Here is an 8488-nt window from a genome sequence, read left to right on the forward strand (position 1 = left end):
CACTCAACTTCCTTCTTCCAAAAAAACTTTCAATACAATGCCGTCAAGCTTTTCAATAACCTTCCTCCTTCCTTAAAGACCGAACAGGATTTAAATATATTTCAGAAAAAACTAAAGAATTTTTTGCTGGATAATGCCTTCTGCAGCGTTCGTGAATTTCTTTGCCCTAGAACTGGTGGGGTAAATATAGTAGCATAGTTGACAGTTTTAATTATACAAGAGAGTTTTTTTGTTATGTAAATATTGTATTTTATTTTGTTTTGTTGACGTAGCTAATGCATTTTATGTTAATTTTGCGGAATAAACGACTTATGACTTATGACTTAACCCATATTAAGGATCATCTGGTGATGAGAAATGTGTATGTGCAACCTTTGATTTGCAGCAAATTATCGTGCTCCCTATTGCTCCTGACAGTAAGCTTTTCTACCATAGAAGGCTTACTAATGACATCGCCAGCAGTGAATGCTCTTGTTACGTGTGACATGAGGGCTTACGCCAAGAGGATCCTGTGAGATTGCGTAGTGTCTCCATAACTACCTAACTGAACTCGATAACAAGAACGTTGAATAAGTATTTTTATTCTCGGACGGCTGCTGTGGTCAGAATAAAAATTCAGCCATAGCTACGATGCTGCTTCACTTTGTAAGTACTTGAAAAAATGTAAGATTTATACAGCTGAGATTTTTTTAGCCATACCATGGACAAAATGAAGGCTATTCAGCGCATAGTGAAATAAGTTCTGCATTAGGTACTGCTGGCAAAGTGTGTGTACCTTCTGAACTGATATCGATTATACGTCTAGCACGTAGAAGACACCCATACGTTGTGCACAGTATGGATAATTCTGATTTTTTTGGATTTTATGAGCCTTACCAAAAAGCTAATAGTCCAGTCAACAAAGGGATTGTAGAGGACATGGAATGTGATTTTTTCTGCGGTAATGTGTTCGGGGTAGCTAGAAAAAAAAATACCAAAAGTCCCCGCCCCTGGCCCTGCCGCTTCACCGGGGGGAAGGGAGAAAAGACCCCATTTTTTAGTTTTTTTTTTTACTTCTACACTGAAATCCGTGATCATACGGAAAAAAGTAAATTATAAAAAGAAAGATGATGAAATTCTCTACAAGAAAGGTTTTCTGCATTTCTTCTATGCATTAGTTTCCAAGATATTCTCAAAATAATATAAAAAATCTTTTTTTTTTTTGTTTTTCACACGTTTTTTCTCAAATAAGTTCATATAATCCATTCGCCTGTTGTTGTTTTACGTTAATCAGGATAGAAAACAGGTTTTGGAGCACTAACCTATATAAGATCTCCCCGACATTTCCACTAGTAAAGTATACTTCCGGAGGCAACTTTCATTTTACCTATTCAATGTTCACGTGTTGTCCAATAATCAAGTAGTTTTCTATACTTACAATCAAACAGAAGGAAAGAAAGGAGCTGATTCTGTTGTTTCAATGCTCAATGATTTTATTGAAAATCATTTAGATGAGTCCGTAGAGGAGCTTAGAATATTTTGTGATTCTTGCAGTGGACAAAATAAGAATTTTACCATGTTTCGATACCTACACTACATTACCACCGTCAAACACAGATTTAAGAGTGTTACTGTAACATTCCCTGTAAGAGGACACTCTTACATGGAACCGGATAAAGATATGGGTTTAATACCACGGCATACAGGAGCTGAGACGCCAGACGATCTCCGAGATGTTATTTACTCAGCGAGGTTAAAACCTTCACCATTTGAGGTTGTGGCTTTCGGTCGAGAAAACTTCAAAAAATGGGGTGACTCACTTTCATGCTTGTTTCATGCTTTAGTCGGGGGGCAAACTGTATTCCGTGGGATTTTTTGTGAAGCAAATGTGTGACTATGTAGAATCTCTTTATTATATGTCACATAATGGTGTAGTACCGGGTGTTTACCCTCAAATTGCGGGGTTTGGTTTTTATGACGTCGTAAATCCAAGATGGCCGCCATGTGTGACATCTATTCATTAAATTAATATTAACTCTTTTCAGAGTAAAATAATCGAATTTTAATTTACACCATTGAATTCAGCTCAAAAAATCAAACAATTTGGTGTTTTGAATCATTGCTCTATGGCCATTGGTTACCGAGATATTGAAGGCGGAAAACACAAAACATTGTCCCCATGTTATCCTTATTGGGAAAAAATAAAATTTTATATCTAGCTTATTACTCAGCATATCTTAATAATAATTGGTATGTGGCTTCATTTAGTAGAGATCTACTTGATTATGGCCTAAAATCCCCCATTTTTACATTTCCGTGGCAGCAAACCTGCATACTAACTTCCAATGTTATTCTTATGGACAATTTTTTGCATGCTTGTTCATGAACATACTTTGAGAAATGATGATGTGTGGCTCCATTTTAATTATTTATTGAAGCATTTGTAATTCATTGAGTATACAGGTCTGCTGCTACGGGTAGGTCTGCTATAATCAAATTATAGGTATTAGAAAATAAAATAAATTAGACTATAGTTGTGAGGCATATGTAATTTTGTAGGATTTTGAATTAAGCAATTGTATGATTGTTGGCGATTGATAGGTATGATGACATGTAGAACCGTGTATAAATTCAACACCGTGTACACTTTCAGAGTATTTTGTCTGAAAGTGTGGCCAAGCTGGTGTTTTCGGTCGCCATCTTGGATCCGCTATATTGGATGTTAATAACTTTTTTATACAATGCTAGTGTTGTGACACATCATTTTGAACTAAATTTTCACGCTGATTTCAATGCTTAAATATGTTTTTAAATATATTTTTTCGTTTGGAAGATATATTCAAATAAAAACTCTCCCCCATATATTTCTTACGGACGTTTCGTACTTTGAACATTTTTAAGATTGTTTTTCTTATATCTCCAGTTCCTATTAACGCTTGCAGTTCGTTCTAGTCTTAAGATATTCAGTGATGTATGAGCTTTCATTTGAGCTATTGATCTTTAAATTCGGTTGAGTTAGAGCGTTAGAGTCGAGCTACGAACCCTAACACAATATTAAATTTAACTTATTACAAATCTGTTTATTTTATTTTATTTATTTATTTGTTAACGGTTGCACCATTTTTACACGAATAATACAATAATCTTACATACGGAAGAAGCAGAAAAAAATCACAGGCCAGTACAAAAGTAGTGGGAAAAAAACTGGAAAACAAGACTTTAATACAAGACATAAAAAGATAAATAACAACTATAAATAACAAACTATGAATAAAAAACTATAAGTAACAACTATAAATAACAAACTATCTGAACAAGTTGACAAAACGAGATATTCGAAAAACAAAACCAGTATAGGAACAATAACAATGATGCAATGAAGTAGCCGAGTGAAACTTCAGTAAAGAGGCAGAACATACTTCATAAAAAACAGATAAAACTTGCAGAAAAATAACAATATGATAAACTCTGTACAAGAACAAGATATAACAATGCAATAAATAGAAAGTTTGGAAATATGCAAAGATTGATGCAGGAGTTCAGCAAAAAAAGAAAAAAAGTTCTGTTGTTATTAAAAGATGTATATCTCGGGTTATTAGTACGTCACTAAGTTCTTCCTGGTCTCAAATTACTTGGTAAATGTTTGATTTTACATTTTATTAATCACTAAATGAAATCTGACTAAGTTATTTTAAAATGAGTCATGAACCATCATTTAACATTAAATTATTTTTATGTCCAAAACTTTCTTTGGTTAAAGACATACAGGGCTAGTCATCAGTGTTACAACTTTTAGACGTGGAACCTTTTAGTCTTATATGCCTCATCACACATCATTTACTTTGTACTTACACCAAACAAATGTTGTAACCCTGATGACCAGCCCTGTATGTCTTTAATTGCTTTAACCAAAAAAAATTTCTAAATAAAAATAATTATTAATGTTAAATAAAGGCCCATGACTCATTTTCAATTAGTCAGATTTCATTTAGTGATTAATAACATTTTAAACCAGACATTTACTGAGTAATTTAAGACTAGAATGAACCTTTTGCCGTATTAACAAACCGAGATATAAATCTTTTAATAAAACTGATTTGGAAAAAGTTAAATTTAATATTGTGTTGTGGTTCATAGCTCAACTCTAACTCGTCCGATTTTAATGATCGATAGCTTAAATAAAAGCCCTTACATCACTGAAGACTATAACGAATTGCAAGCGATAATAAGAACTGGATATATGAGAAAAATAATCAAAGTACGAAACGACCGTAAGAATTTATGGGGGGGAGGAGTTTTCATTTCAATATATCTTCGAAACGAAAGACGATATTTACAAACGGTTTTCAGAATTGAAATTAGCGTAAACATCTATAGTTTATAATGATGAGTCACAACACCAGCATTACATTTAAAAAATTATATTAATATCCAATATGGTGGATCCAAGACGGCGGGCCAAAAACACCAGCTTGGCCACACTTTCAGACAAAACACCCGGTAGTACACGATTCTATAAGTCACTGTACCTATCTATCACCACCAATCATACAATCACACGAAATTACATATGACCCAGAACTATAGTCTATTTTATTTTATTTTATACCAATAATTTGTGATATTTTTTATAGCTACAATACCCCCGTAGCAGCTGACCTGTATACTCAACGAATTGCAAATGCTTCAATAAATAATTAAAATGGAGCCACACATCATCATTTCTCAAAGTATGTTCATGAACAAGCATGCAAAAAATTGTCCATAAGAATAACATTGGAAGTTAGTATGCAGGTTTGCTGCCACGGAAATGTAAAAATGGGGGATTTTAGGCCATAATCAAGTAGATCTCTACTAAATGAAGCCACATACCAATTATTATTAAGATATGCTGAGTAATAAGCTAGATATACAATCTTATTTTTTCCCAATAAGGATAACATGGGGACAATGTTCTGTGTTTTCCGCCTTCAATATGTCGGTAACCAATGGTCATAGAGCAATGATTCAAAACACCAAATTGTTTGATTTTTTGAGCTGAATTCAATGGTGTAAATTAAAATTCGATTATTTTACTCTGAAAAGAGTTATTATTAATTTAATGAATAGATGTCACACATGGCGGCCATCTTGGATTTACGACGTCATAAAAACCAAACCCCGCAATTTGAGGGTAAACACCCGGTACTACACCATTATGTGTGACATATAATAAAGAGATTCCACATAGTCACACATTTGCTTCACAAAAAATCCCACGGAAGCTGGATATGTGCAGTTTGCTCCTGCACTACTTGTACAAGAAGAAGTTCTCGGCTCCCACACGACCCATTAAGGAAGTAAGATTTACTCAGACGAAAGTTAGGACGATGGAACATCGTGACACATATAATGGTGCATATACGTCAACAGAAATTAAATGTTCATCCATCAAGAGGAAAACCCCAAAAGTTACGTCTGTGCAAGGACCAAGTTCATCTAAATTAGGTGATGCCGTAGCAAACAATAATACAGTTCTCCCTCACCTTGTGTTGAGTCATCCGGAGCCTATACCACTATCCAAGGAAAAGTACAACGACCTGCAAGTTTTAAGGCGATTCTGTAGACAAGAGGCCCAAGATTTCTTTGACACTCTACCCCATCCTTTAGACGGAGCAGATGCTGTTCACAACAGTGATGATGGTGACTACGTATAAGCTGATTTCAGTAAGTCAAATTTACTAACTTATATTTGTAGTAAAAAAATATAAATCTTTTTTATAGCAATAATATTGTTAGATGTTAGATAATATTAGATATTATCTGATAAAAGTTGGATTTTTCAGGATAATTTGACGGAGCTGAGCCATCTTCCCCGTACATCTCAGCTAACTTTTTAATCTTACATTATATACGATCCTTACAGCTATCTTACTATATAAAAAGAGTATATACTTTGTTTCAATATTATTATATCAATTTTTATTAAAATGTATACTTATTCACAAGCTTTTATTGTCTTTTGCTATTTTTTTAAATCTCATATAGCTAAAATGAGATGTTTATCTAACAGAGTATTATGCTTCTCTTATGTTTATTCTATTAAAATTCTTCACAGTGTAAAGTTTCAGTTTGTTTCATGTTTATAATGCAATAAAAACACACATCAAATACGTTTTTTATAGATTTTTATCATTTTCCCCCTAAGTACAGGGGAAAAACGATTAGAGTCCATGCAAGGGAGAAAAAAAAAAAAAATTACCATTTATAAAATATATAATATTTTTAAAATCTGTAAATAAATAAAGAACTAAGCGAATAATAAATTGAAAAATAATTGTTTATCAATTAAAGGTGTTTTTACTGTGTGTCTTGAAACTTTAAAAAGTCTCTGGTGTAAAATTTGGGTTTTGTGACTGTGTTCGTTTTTCCCCTGACCCATTCAAGTGTTACATTATTTAACAAAATAAAAAACATAAAAATTTTTTCCAACAAAAAAACAAAAATACTGTTCCAAAATTAAAGTTTTCTTTTGTATTTAAACTATGCTAATTAAAATCAGTCTTTTATTTCTTTTTACAAAACCTCTTGTTAACATTGGTAACAAAACATTTTTAAAACAACACATGAGTATTCAAAACTCAAAAAAATCACGAAACTATCACAGAAGAAATAAAACAACTTAATCTACAATGGTAACTTTTAGTCCTTTTTCCTCATCTTTCCCAAAGTGGAAATATCCAGACCAGGATAGTAGGAGTCAAAATTCTCACTTTTCCTTTTGTTCATTCTCACATAGGAATTTCATTAACCCCGTCCGAGAGAAAAACTCTTTTCCTTTTCGTATTGGTTCCCCTTCTTTTTGGGTCCGGTCGTTGCGGCTTAACTTGGGGGTCTTCCATATTTGTAGTCGCAGAGTGTTGGCTTCGACTTCCATCGGTTTTACGTTGGTATCTGACCTGCTTCCAAGGAATGAAGCATTTATGTTCCTTCTTCAAAGGGCTAAGCTTCATTTTAGCCAGACTTTCAAGGACGGAATCAGTTTCGGTTTTGGTAGGTACAACCATCACTGTAGAAAGTGACATGATTGTAGGCGTTTTTATCAATTAGTTTTGTAATGAAGTCGTACAGAATGCTTGCGAATTCATCAGCATTCAAACCCCTTCTGACTCCTCCCAAAGGTAGCAGTATCCATTCAAAGTGGTAATATTGAAGATTGTGAAATTGTACACCTTCAACTTGGTCCGGTAGTGCAAGGATGATGCTTTTAAGTCTGGCTGAGCAACACGGCTTGCATATCCATTGTAAATACAACAGTTTTGCTGTCGGAGTTGTCAGCATGGTCTTTGTCCTTATCTTTTTCTCTTCTTGCCCTTTCTTTATCGTCAACATGAGCTTTGTATGTTTTTTTGCACAAATTACCCACACGAAAAGCATAACAAACATCACATTGGTCTTTTTTTGGTTGAAATAAGCTCAAATTACACTCATAAAAGATTTCACAGAATAGGCAAATTGATGCTTTCTGGTTTTCTTTGTCTTGCGAATGGCAAAAGCTTTCATATAACCGGTACAATTCGGCTTTAGATTGCCACTTTGGCTCCAAGTACAACTTGGAATTGTCTTTTCGACAGTAGTGGGATTCGAGTTTTGGCAATGATTCAAAAAATGATTTCATTAAAATCTTTTTAGCTCTATCGGTTTTACTCTTCCTTGTGTTGATCGGGTCTTGCTCTTTGTCCATTACTTCATCTTCATTATTATTACTAAGACATTGTTCAATACTGCTTTTTACCCAGTTTAAAACAGCCCATTCCCCCACGGAGAGAGTATAGAGGAATATCTTTTTACAAACTCTCACTTTGCCCTTCATATTATTGGTATCCAGATAATAGAACAAAGACTGTTTTCTCTTAAATTTAGCCTTATCATCTTTTCTTCGTAACACAGATTTCCTTTGAATTAAACCTTGTTCAAAAATTTTCTTTTCTCCACGCGTTAAGGTCCAAAACATTTCAAAGATTGGTATTCTTTCTTCGTCAGAAATCGTACTACAACTAAATTGTGTCTTGGAAGTGTCTTTACACAAACAACGAGCTTTGATTTGTTTACCCCCTTTATTACATCAAATACAGTTTTTCCATCTTCATTTTTCCTTCTACCAAAATACTCTTCCCCCTTTCACCTTTAACTTTGGTTCTTCCGTTGTTCCCAATTATCTTTCAATACCCTTCCTCGTCGACTTCTTCTTCTTTTTGGGTCTATTTCTTTACATTGATTTAAGATGCTAATAAAGGTTATAAAGGTGTTAATAACTTGTAATAAAAGATATAGTCAACAGTAAAAAGATCACTAGATCAGACTTAAGTAGCAATTAATCTACCTTCCATTGAACGACTGTCTGCCGAGTTAGGTGCAGTTTCGGATTCAGTAGCCTACGCCATCGTCAAATGGTCCCCTACAAAACAGAAGAGTTATCAGTGAGCAACATATTGGTTAAAAATCCTTACTGAAAGTTTTATACCACAAT

This window comes from Macrosteles quadrilineatus, unplaced genomic scaffold, assembly GCF_028750875.1.
Source record: "Macrosteles quadrilineatus isolate MER2022 unplaced genomic scaffold, UCM_ALF_1.0 Scaffold_2__2_contigs__length_208266976, whole genome shotgun sequence".
Lineage (NCBI taxonomy): Eukaryota > Metazoa > Arthropoda > Insecta > Hemiptera > Cicadellidae > Macrosteles > Macrosteles quadrilineatus.